This window comes from Emydura macquarii, unplaced genomic scaffold (assembly GCF_026122565.2).
Source record: "Emydura macquarii macquarii isolate MOO-44397 ecotype Brisbane River unplaced genomic scaffold, CSIRO-AGI_Emac_v2 contig_1644, whole genome shotgun sequence".
NCBI classification, from domain to species: Eukaryota; Metazoa; Chordata; order Testudines; family Chelidae; genus Emydura; species Emydura macquarii.
Window position 1 is genome coordinate 25703736 of NW_027131781.1, and position 12681 is coordinate 25716416.

The following is a 12681-nucleotide window of genomic DNA, read 5'->3' on the forward strand; positions in this document are numbered from 1 at the left end:
ACATGAGTGAGGCATCTCCCCCCCTCCTCTGCCAAAATCCTTAGCTACCTTCTACAAGCCAGAGATGAACCCACCCAGCTCCCCTCAACCCCGGGGACAAAGCCTCCAGCTTCCCCCCGCCAACTGCTCCAATGCTGTTCGGAGTCATCAATGCAGAAACAGCAGTAGCCAAATGGGAAGCATGGGGGGCAGAGTCGAATACTGGAACAGAATCCCAAAAGAAGGCACAGCCGCTGGGCTGACTGGCTCAGCCATTGCCACCCCGCGGTCTTTAGACTGTAAACTAGCAGGGACTGGCTCTTATTACCTGTTTGTACAGCAGCCAGCATGACTGAAGTCTCAGTCCCAGCTGGCACTTATAGGAGCTACTGTACTGCAGTATGGCCAAACCCCAGGCTTCAAATATCATGAGTCAGGCCAAAAGCCTGTCATTAGCTTGTCTTAAAAAGCAAGATTTTTTTTTTAAAAAAATGTTCTTTTTATTTCCTCTCTGGTTAATGAACCTTTAGGTTACACTTGGGTCATGTTTTCAAACTTTCCTCAGCTAGCCTGAGAGATAAACAAGTACTTAAAAAAAAAAAGCTGAAATTCTCATGTATAATCACATGACTCTGGGAGCTGGGGCCTTAAGAAAAATACCAGATATTGTGAGGCTCACATTAAAATCGCAAGGGTTTTAAAGCTCAGGTGTACTACAATCATTAGAGCTGCTTGAAAACATTCCATCAGAAAAAGCTGTTTTGTGGAAACTAAAAGGTTTTTTTTGGTTGGGAGGGTGCTGATTTAAATGAAATTTCATTTTGAAAAATAATTGGACAAAAGCATTTCCATTTCGGCACTGTGGGAATGGGACATTTTGATTATTTTTGTTTGTTTGTTTCAAAATGGCTTTTTATTTTTAATTTTATATTATACATTTGCTTTTTTAAAAACAATTAAGTCAAAATTGAAAGTAAACTTTTTGATTGACCCCAAAATGATTTTTTTTTTGAACATTTGGTTTCACGGGAAATTGAGAAATTCTTTCCTTAGGGTCCGATTTGGAACAAATTTTGAAATTGTGGAATTTCTCAGCAAAAAGAAATCCTGGTCCCCGCACAGCTCTGCTAATAATGATTAGAAAGGGACAATGGCCCAGTGTTTAGAGCACTTGCTTAGGACATTTGAGGTCAATTCCCTGCCCTGCTGCAGACCTTGTGTGAACTTGGGCAAGTCACTTAGTCTCTCAGTGCCTCAGTTTCCCATCTGTATGTTATCAGGATAAATACATGAAAGAATCTGAGATGGTAATGGGGTGATAGGGGCCTGCTAATTCATCTCAAAACCTGAGGTTGCCTCAAGTTTCCGGTGTGATGCAGTGGCGTGCCATGCTCACCAGGGGGAGGCGCTGTGGGGCATAGCTCCAGCTTGTGTCTATCATGAAAACCCTCTTTTTAGCAGATTGTTCAAGACAGGAAGAAAACAACCCTTAAAGCTCCAACCCCTTATACTTTTATGCTTCAAGCCTGTATAATTCAATCAAGCACATTTAACGCTTTTTGGAGAGCCCCATCTGCCTGGCTTCTCGCTTCCCAGAGACCCCCTCCGAGTCCTGCATACGTAACAGAAGAGAAACCAAAGCACAATAAAGTCTGAATAATGAGCTCTTCAACTAGCTGGCGCTTCTCCCATCGCTGCTGCATGCTCAGCGCCAGGGATGGCTCCCCCATCGAACCATCAGGCTTCCAGCACCCAGACCACCTGGAGCGGCATTTTCCGGCCGCAGCAGGGCTGTCTGAATCCTTCAGCTTTCTGCAGCATGTGAACCGGCCTTGCTGGGTGGGGCTCACAATGGGAGTTGAGTGCCTAAGCACCTTTGAGAACTCCATCCGCTGTCTCTGCATTTCTCAGGTCAGGGGCCAAATTTAGCCCCGGTCTGAACAGGTTACAGCTTCCATTCAGGTCAAGGGCACGCCTCCGTTCTCTGGCCCCTGGGCCGAACTTGGCCTGAGACCTCTGCAAGCAGAGGGTGTATAACTCAGAGCTGTGTTGCCCCAGATTCACACTAGGGAACTCCCCGAAAAGCACCCTCCCATTCCCACTGAGCAGTGTCTTAGGCATTGCTTTTCCTCCTGGCTCCTGTGCTCCACCCCAGAGGTGGCTGTATTCCCCCAAGCAATTGTCCCTGCCTGCACAGCTTGTAAAGTGCTTTGGGAGCCTTTGAGATGGAAGAGGCCCAGGAAATAGAAAATGCTGTTGTTTAGAGAGAGACATGAACCCAAACCATGATCAAGCAGCCCTGGACTTCAGAGACGTTTCAATCCGGAACTGAACAGTGTAGCCCTGGCCCAGCTGTGTGATTGTAACCAGTCAGTCTTGCAGTCCTGACCGGCACCCCTCCCAGTCCTGGCCCTGGCCCAGTTCTGCCAGTGCCAGTTGTGTAGCATAGAAGTGACATGCTCTGATCGCGGGCCTCCAGAGGAGGAAGGCTGCTGCGTTAACCAGTTGTGAGCTTCCAGGCCTGTGTATGATGAAGGCCACCTCTCCATGCTGGTTTTGAACTGGTTTAACGATGTCAGCAAGGGGTGTGATATTATACAGCTATACTGGTTAGACTGGTCTAAAGCTGCCTTATTCTGGGCTAGCATATTCCCCTTCCCGTAGGAGTCTAGCTATCCGGGGACAAGCGCCGCTATTCAGGTATAATTGTTTCCACACTAGGGATCTCGTACCGTGTTAACTATCCCGGGCTAGCTAATGTGTAACTCCAAGGCCAGGCGGGTGGCAGGGTAGGGGTGGCAGCAGAGTTCTCCGGAGCCGGTTTCGCCCTCCAGAGAAGGAGGGAGGAAGAACGCCTGAAAACAACTGGGCTGGGTCAGTGGCTGGGTCTCCGGCAGAGGCGAGCGTTGCTCCTACGGCACGTAAGGTCTGATCCAAAGACCACGGGAATCTTTCCAATGGCTTCAATAGGCTTCGGGTCAGGGCCGTCAGCAGCGGATGCTGGGGACTGAGCCCACTAGGACGGCTTGCTGTGCTTAATGAGCCACCGGCGCTAGGCTGTAGCTGGCCCAAGGTGAGCATGCGGAAGGGAGGATGCAAGGAGCCCGCGTACCTGGGGGTCTAGCACGGCTGTCAGAGCTAAACAGCCCCAGGAACCTGTGAAGGGCAAGGTGAAATTGGGGCCATGGCCCTGACTTCCCATAATGCCCAGCAGAACTGGGGCGAAGGGCAAGCGCACGTTGACCCCTAGAGCTGAGTGCAGCAGTGTCCACTCCGGCTTGCTACCCCTGGGCTTCCCAAGGCACCAGGCCTCGCCCCACCCGGCGGGAGCCCTGTCTGTGGAGAGCATGCTGTGCTCCTGCTAGTGCCCTGGGAGCACGCCCACTGACGCCTGGCACTGGCACGGGCTCTACTGGCGTCAACCGATACAAGGGAACGAGGCCCTTTGCTTCCCCGGAGAATCTCAGATGTACCTGATGGCCTGGGAGCATGAAAACATTCTTCTGTCAGTGAAGAGGAAGAGGAAATTTACCGACTGCCCGCGACGGTCTATGCCCAGTGCCAAGAGCAGCCAAGTACCCATAACAAACTATGCCCATAGCCAAGAGCGGCCACGTACCCACAATGTACTATGCCCACAGCCAAGGAAGGCTGACTACCCACAATGCACTATGCCCATAGCTAAGAGCAGCCATGTACCCACAATGCACTATGCCCACAGCCAAGGGAGGCTGACTACCCACAATGCACTATGCCCATAGCTAAGAGCAGCCATGTACCCACCATGCACTATGCCCACAGCCAAGAGAGACCAACTACCCACAATGCACTATGCCCACAGCCAAGAGAAGCTGACTACCCACAATGCCTAATACATGTGCCAAGAAAGGCCATCTACCCACAATGCACTATGCCCAACACTTCTTATAACTGAGGACGTGCCAGCTGGTTCCAATGAAATAAGAACCCCCTGCAGACTGAGCCATGTGCCTGGCGCTGCGTGGCAGACTCAGGCGGGTTGGAGAAGCATCTTAGCTTCCGAGAGCGTCTCTGAACCCAGCCTCTGGCCCTTCCCCGAGCGAGTCCCACTAAGCCAATGAGTGTAGCAACCTGGGGAACCAAAGCCAGCAAGCAAACACCAGGAAACCAAACCCGCTCCGCCGGCCCAGGCCTGGCCTGTGGCTCGCCCCCGCAGCAGACACGGTGATGGATGAAAGGCCATGTGCTGGCTGTTTCCGAAGATGCCAGCTATTTCTGGAGAGCTCGGTTTTCATAATTAAATTCCTAATTATCTGTTTGCTTGTTAATTAGGATTGTCAGGATAACTGGCAATGAGACGCTGCTAAAGAGGCAATTACCCGGGAACAGGCCTGCGCGCTGAGCAGTGATGGCTAGTGTGCTCGCTCACTGCCGTCAGATTGCTAAAGACTTCCCCCAACTGGGCTGGTTTTCACTCGACTTTATTTCCTTCGTGTTATTGAAATTCGGCTCTGGATGCGGGGTGTTTAGGGGGTGCTGACAGCTGTGTGCTCCACAGGGGGCAGCTTTGCTGGGCTTCGATCCGCCCTGGGGTGCTGATTGCATTTCCCCTGCACTCTGTAGGGCTGCTGTGCCGGAGGAGGCAGACGCTCTGGGTGCCACCACCCGCTGCCCTCCTCCCGAGGACCTCCTAGAGCTGCACGCCAGCTGGGACTCCAGGGCACGGAAGCTGCGGAGCAATGTGCTGAATTGGAGCACCCGGAGCCATTTCCAGGGCTGGGACAGTGTGCCTGAGCCCTTCCGTACAGCTGGCTTGGAACGGGCTGTCGCTGCACCCTCGTTCCTAGTGAACTTGAATCGGGCCTTCGGCGGGGATGTGGAGATGGTGAGCAGGGACCCCCAGTTACCCCGGGATGGGGTGGTTCAGTCTGGTTAATATCACAAAGCCTGGCTCCTTTTCTGCTTCCAGTTCTCAGTACATGTTTGGCGAGGGAGATTTTCTGCCAGTTGAACCTATTCAGCCAGCCTTTAATGCTCAGCTGGCTCCCCGCTGTACGGACACAGGGTCAGCCCCGGGGCTGAGGGATTACACAGCACCCTGCCCACACACTCTGTCCGGGGAGCTCAGCCCTTAAAGGCATGGCCCCCTATACCACAGAGGACAGAGCAAGGAGCCCTTCCTGCAGTTCTTGCTCAGGCGACATGTCCATTGACCGCAGTTGGAGCTTTTCCTGTCTTAGTACAGCAAGATCAGCCACAAACTCCTCTGTTCAGGCAGCGTTTGCTACAGTCAAAGCAAGAAACGTTGGCAGGACCTGCTCGGATAACAGACAGGAGGAGGGGAGATGAACTGCTACTGGCATGGTACTCAGGCAGATAGGCTTGGCCTAGGATAGTCAATTCTAAAGGATGCCAGTCTGCCCGGGAATAAAGAGCCAGTGATCTGCATCCTTAATGCACTGAATGCCTGGCCGTACTGTAGCAGAATTTAATAGGCTTCAGTAAGCTTCAGGGAAACATCTGTCTCTCTTGAATTCAGATAGACCCAGCTAGTTCCTGAGTCTTAGCCTACGCTGTGAGGTAGATATTCTAACAGAGGCCAGTCACTGAATCCAGTCCTTGCCCCAGGGGGGATGTTGACTTCCACATAGCCACCAGGAGAGTAACCCAGCAAAGACCAGATCTACTGCTTCCCCAGCAGTGCTCTACACTGAGAGAGGGGACACATCCATTAGCAGCCCAGCAAGCCACAACGGGAAGAAAACGGGGGGTCCAGGAAGGATGATTCACCTGGAACAAATGGGGCTTGGGAAGATGAAGAGTAATAACACTTGGCTCTTGGATAGAACTGCCCAGGTATGAGTCTCAAAGCCCCTGGAAGAGGAAGGGGAGGGCTGTTATCCCCATTTTACAGAGGGGGAAACTGAGGCACAGTAAGGCAATGGCATTTGGAGAGGAAGGAAGGAATGTTTCCCCAGCTGCCTGTCAGGGAGCATGTTTGGAAGAGGAGCCTTGGCATTTTGAGAACCTAAATCCATTCTTTTTTAATTTTGCTCCAGTTAAACTTTATTATACTTTAGCTTGTTAAATATTACAGCCTCTATTGCTACACTAAACCATTGCTGGCCTTGTAACGTTTGCCTGTGTTTAATATCGTACTTAACAGTCTCTGTTAGCCAAAAACAAAAACAAAACCCCAGCACCCCTGCTTCCAAGAACTTGTCCTGACCAAACTGTGAATCAGGGAACTGACCATGGCTCTCATGGCTGTGAATTGTTTGCTTTTCAATTTCAACGTCATGGATCAATGCTACGCCCCCAATGGGCCAGACCCCCAATGGGTCTCACTCTTCCTTAGGGTAGGCCAGCTGGCCTGAGATCGAACCTCTGGGGCTTCAGCCCTCCTCCTTCACACCATGAGCTCTGTTCAGCGAGTCCAATCGAGACAGACGCCTGGTAGCGACTTGTCCACGCTTCAGAAGTTAACGCACCTCACCCAGTATTTGCAGTGACACTGTCAGTGTTTGCAAAACAGTTGGGTTTATTAGTCACCTGGAACTCAGCATTGGAAGTCCTTAGGTTAGCACAGAGACATGAAGTTCAAAGCACAGTCCATTCTGGTCAGCTCAGAGCACCAGCCAAGCTGCAGTGAACTCCATGTTCTGGCTCTCTCTTTCTCTGACTTCCTTCCTTAGTCAGCTCTCAGATGAGGGAGCTGCCAACTCCTTCTAGAAGCCAACTCTTATTCCTGACCTAGTCCTTGAGCTGGGGTCTCTACTCAGCTTCCTTGCTGACCAGCAGGGAAATCCTACTCCCTCCAGGTCATTGGGTGTTGGTGTCAATGTCCTGGTGATTGGGCTTTCTATCGTCTTCTCCGATTTTCCATTACTCTGGCTTGGCCTAGGCCAGTCCTTTTTAATGACCCATTCAGACAGCCAGGCGACATACGCACACCTGTCTCTTAGCCTGCCTTGAGAGCAAACTTAATCTGTTTCTCCCCACTGGGTAGCCATGTAAAGTATAGGGGAAACTGAGGCACACATAGAACTCATAAAAATACTACAGAAAATTCCCACTTCACCTTCAAGTTCCATTGAATTCAACAATTGCTTTCTTATAATGGCATGATTCTAAAAATGCTATTTTAAAGTCGTTTAGAACCACTTACAAACTTAATTCTAGTTTAACAAGCATTTTTGTCTGAGAATTTCCTTAGTTTTTTTTAAAAAGAAATTATTTAAGAACATTGCTAGGTGAAAATTAGCTGTAGGTTATTTGAAATTAAGAAAGAGACTATGCTTTGCTACGGTTATAGATGTGATGTGCAGATTCTGTTCTATCCCGCCCTCATCACCATTGCAATCTGAGTGCCTTCCAGAAGAGTAATAAGCGACGTGACTGACATCTGTCATGTATAATTCATTCTCTCTCTCATCTTTACCCCAAAGGGAAACTCTGTGTTCAAACACGCTTGTCATTCAATGAAACACCAAACAAGTGCTGACGGAGTTTGTAACTTCCTCGCACCTGAGAAGTTTAGCAGATAGGATTTGAAAACAGCACTGGTTGGGCCAGTAAAGCCTCTTGCCATTAGTGGCTTGTTGGCTAGATTTTACAAGCCAAATTTCTGGTGGAAAAGCCTTTTGCCTTCAGTGGTGTTGTGTGGAAGGTGTCGAAGTCAGATTTACAGTGGAGAGCGAATTACAACTTCAGTGAGAGTGGGGGGTGACAGCCGTGTCTCCACATCCGTAGTATTTAGGCCGAAAGGAAGCCCATTAAAGGATAATGACTCCTGAGAGGCCATTGGACATGAAACATAAACTGCTCAAAGACATGGGTGTTAATTTGTAGATGAGTTCTCTCTCTAGCGGCTGAGTTCGAAGCTGCACCCAAGACCAGAGGGAGTGCTTTTAGGAGAAGACAGAAACAGGCCAATGGGGAGGCTCAGGGCATCACCATGAATTTTGAAGAGTCATTCCAAGACAAGGTTTATTCCCTGATCGGGTGTAATGGAGATTTCTGAGCACTGGCCCATACTCCCCGGAGATTTATATCAGGCAGCTAATGGATCAACTGTTTCCTTGCTGTGGTTCTCACCTTGAGATAAGAAGCTATTTTTATACCACCCGTGAACTTGACTGTCCCAGCGTGACCAAGCCAGGCACTTGGCAGGTGCCAGTGCTGAGCTCTCTTCCTGTCTCTGTTGCTTTGTCACTAAAGGCAAGGCAGCACTGTCTGTCGTGGGGCAGAGGCATCTGCTTTAGCTTGCTCAGTTGAATGGGATGCCACGAACAACCACACTTCCATGGGAAGTCATGAGAGCAGCAGGTGCTCAGCCCCCGCGGGCGTTGCAGGGTGGCCACCCAAAAACGGAGGCACCCCAAATCAGAGGCCACTTTTAAAAACTGAGGCTTGACCCTTTCTGGGCCTCGGTTTCCCCATTTGTCAAATGGGGATAGTGACTTAGCTTGCTTCCGGGCGGGTTCATAATATCATGGAAGGGGGGTCAGTCACGATCAGGGCCCACATTCTAGATGCTGTGCAAAGACCTGGTAAGAGACCATCCCTGCCCTACGTGGATGATGGGTGTGCCCAGCGTCACTGGTAGGGCTGGGAACAGAACCTGGCTGTGCTGCCTCCGCCATTGGATCGCGCTGCCTTTCTCAGAGCAAACGACTGCTCGTAAAGTGCTTGGAGGCGAGTGTCACGACTGTATTCCGTAGCTTGCTGAAGCACAGCGTTGCTGTGTCCGCGGGAGGGGAAATTCACCTCCGCCTGGCCCCTTTCCTTGGCCGGACAAAAGGAAGAGCCTAGGGAGGGTATAGGGCTTGCTGGTTCAAACTGCTGGAGTTGCTGGGGCCCAATGTCCTGAGGTAAAGGGCCACGTGCCGCCCCCTGACCAATGCTTTTAATATCCCCCCCAGTCTAAAACGCCGCCAGTCGAGCAGCTGTTGAGGCCTCCAGCCCATGACGAGGCGAGATCGTAGCTGTCATCACTCATCTCTAATGGGCTCAATGTTCTGTGCAGGGACATTAAATTCTAAGCAGGCCATGCATGGAGCGTCACGGGCCTGCGCGTGGGTCGCAGATGGAGTGATGGCTCAGAGCCGAGCACCCCCAGCACCTAGCTGGAAGGAGACGTAGGAAGAAGGAGAAGGGGTGCATGGGGTGGGAGCAATGAAGTTTCTTCTGTGAAATGGGAGGGGGCTGAGCCTTCACGCCTTGTGCCTTCTGATCTGCTCCCCTTTGATGCCACTTTACCCAGGCCAGCACAAGAGGCAAGACAAGGGAGCACACTGTGCCTAGCTGGGCGGGGAAGGGACCGGCAGCACTAGCGATGCAAGCTGAACTGCAGGGCACTTGCTAGAGTCAGCTTTGCTTTGGGCGGCAGCGTCGCCTAGTGACTAAGGCGCTGGATTAGGATTTGGGAGTCCTGGGTTCAATTCCTGGCTCTGCCGCTCATTTGTTGGGGGACCTTGCGCAAGGCACGGTCTGTGCCTCAGTTTCTCCATCTGTAAAAAGGGGATAGTGATCGTGCCCTTCTTGGAGTTCAGAGGTTAGTCATTGTTGTTATTTCCTAACATAGCCTGAAGGCTCCCTGCGCTGCCTGCATGGCTTCGGTCTCCACGGCGCCACCCTGCAGGGCGGACCTGAGCTCCACTCCCATACACCGGTTGAAGAGTAGCTCACACAGAGAGGTTCCCCATGGGAGTCAATGGCCCGATTCTCCTTTACATTGAAGCCACTTTACAGCTGAAGCGTCTCACAGCGGGTGCCAATGTAATTCACTCTTGCCTTAAAGCCCCTGGACACCCTAACATGAATGAGAATTGGCCCCCGAGGCTGCCTGTGGAGCCAAGTCTTACTCAAGGGGCGGATGCAAAACAGCCTGGCTGGCTGGATTCTCACTAGCTATGCAGATTGCCCCAGCAAAGGGAAGGCATTGCAAGTCTGACCGCAGGGAATCTCCTACCCAGGCATGTCACACAAGGGGGTCTTTGTACCGAGGAGCCAATGGCACTGTAGTATCAGGACAGGCCCCGGGAATAGCGGGAGACTTCCAGCTCCGTTCCAACAACCTGTTCTCCAGGCTGGCCCCAGTCCCACTGCCCTGCTGGACTCCCCCTACCTTCAAAAACTCACCTCACATCTCTCCTCTGGCTCCTGAATGGGGTTTGCAATGTGTCCCAAGGTCCCTGTCATTTATGAGTCCGAGTCCATGCTGGCAGCGCCTGCTCAGGTATGTCCCTCCACCTGTGCGGACAGGACGGAGCCCAAGCCAATGGGGCTGCAACTATCTCCTAGGCCGTGGGGCGGTGGGGTGCGCTCAGCAGACACGTGTATTTTCTTACCTTCATTCCATTTTGTCTGTCCTTTATTTCTCCCCTCTTCCCTCTCTCCTTTGCCGCGCTCTCTGTCTCCCCCCATCCCCCCTCCCCAGGATTTCCTTCCTCTCACATCTCCTTTCCAGTGCAATCCCCTTTTCCGTTTCTGCATTGCCTCTAACCCCCACCAGGTCTCTGCCTTTCCTACGCTGCCTGTTCTCTGCCCCCCTCCTGCCCCTGCTTCTCCAGCTCCCCTCCCAGCCCCCACTCTCTAGGGCAGTAACAGGGGAGGGCAGCACAGTTCAGATGTGTAAGGTTCTCTGCCATGGCCCCTCTGCTTTGGCCATCCTCGGGCTCATAAATGATCAAAGGCCCTCTGGGTTAGCAGTCACCAGTACAGTTTATTTACAGAGCATTGGTGTGTCCGCCACCTTCATACAATGCCCAGCTGGGGCTAGCAGCCTCTCGGGCATCTCTGCTCCTTTTGAGACAGGAAGCGATGTCTGTCCAGCCTAGAAGACCTACTTAGTCAGCCTGGCAGCTGCCTCCTATCCACTAATCAGGTAGAAACTCCCTCCCAGCCCAGTTCAGCAGACAGCTATCTCCCATTCCCTAATCAGGTTCTGGTCCTCCTAACCCGCTCTCCTGCACCTTAGTTAGCTGGGGCTGGTGACAGAGGGCTGGCTTGGGGGTTACCACCCAGCCATCTGCCACAGGGTGCTAGGCCCCAGGGCAGAGCAGCTGTCCCGCTGTGGCCCCCTCGCAGGAGCCGCAGCTAGGATGTGGCTCAGAGCGCTGGTTTCTCAGGCGCTGGTTTCCCAGGCTGGCTGGGTGCTAGCCCTGAATCACACGGCGAGGCCTGCAAGGTTAGTTCCGACACGGCTGAGGTGGGACTGGTGCCAAGCTCTGGCCTGGATGTGGCTCTTGTCACAAACCTCTGGGTGATCCTTCGTGCTGTCCCCTGACCAGAGCAAATGCCTCAGGAGGGATTGAACGGCACCCACGCTCTGCGAGCGAGCTGGGAACTCCTGCACCCCCTCTGGGGCCAGGCATGGTCTGTGGGTGGGCACAGCCCTTGGCACCCCTGTGCTGTTGCTGTGTCCCTGCCCTTTCCCGCCATGGGGCTCTGGGAGCTCTCCTAGGGAATTACTGCTGGCCTGGATTTGCTCTACGACCACCCTGCCTTCGCACACCTTCCACGCTCGAGGGGGCAGGGGGCCGAAGCTGGCCCAGCTTGTCACGGGGCTCTGGACAGACCCAGCCAACTTTTCACATGCAGACTGGGTCCTGCTCCCATGGCAGTGCCCTGTGCCCGTCTCCAGGCCCTTTGCCGCTGCCACTCACAGCAAAGGGGTCTGCGCAGGCGCTGCCTCTGACCCCTTTCTGCTCAGTGCCCTGCTCACCCGGTGACACCACAGCGGTGTCCGTGGCGATGGACTGTAACGTCACAAATACCAGATTGTGACCTCGCTAGCCCCAGGGAGCAAGAGGGAGCCGGCCGTAGTTTCACGGGAGCATCTTTGCTGAGCGTGGTGGCGGTGCTGGGAAAGGGCAGGGCCGGGGCAGGCAGGGCCACTGAGGGGATTGGCCACGTGACACTTCACTGGGTGCTATGTGGGTTCGTGTTGCAGGGGCTGGGGCTGTATTGCCCTGGAGACGAGCCCACCAACTCGCTCCCCACAGTTGTGCAATGTGGAGCAATGTGAGGGCACAACCACCGAGCCTAGAGACCCCAGTCAGAGTCCGGGCGCTAGGCACCGCATGAACAGAGTGAGGGAGCGCGTCTGCCCAGCGCAGTGTCCCATCATCAGCAAGAGCAGAGAGTCCATCCCTGGGGCCATGCCGAGCCCAGGCCATGCTGGGCCGGGACTCTGGGAGCTTAGGCCAGATTGTCCAAAGTGGCCCGTGGTTTGGGTGCCCTGCTGGAGACGCCTAGGACCTGCTGCTGAGAGGGGCTGAGCCCCAGCCACCCACACTGGCTCTGTGGCTGGGCCCTTCCTGCCAGGCTGGCCCGCTCGGCATCTCCGGAGACTCTGGCCGGACCTTTCCAGCGCCTGACCTCAAGGGGCCCCGGCCAGAGGAAGCCGGGCTGCCAGCGCAGAGAGCTGAACGGGGCAAGCTCCATGGTCAGCAGGAGACATGGGGCATCTCATTCAGTTACGAGTGAGAGCGGGGTGTGTGTGAACGCTGGTCATTATTTGGGGACTCCTCCAGGCAGGGGGCCAGTGGCTCTGTCTGGGAAGTGGAGCAGCCCTTGACTTGAGAGGCCTGGTGGGCAGGCCAGCCTGTCCTTGGTGCTTAGCGGCCGGGGCCCCACCTTGGAACAGGGCCTGCTGCGCGGCCTGGCCTGGCGAGGACCTGGCTGAGGACGGTGCTAAGGGAGAGGGGCTGATCTTCC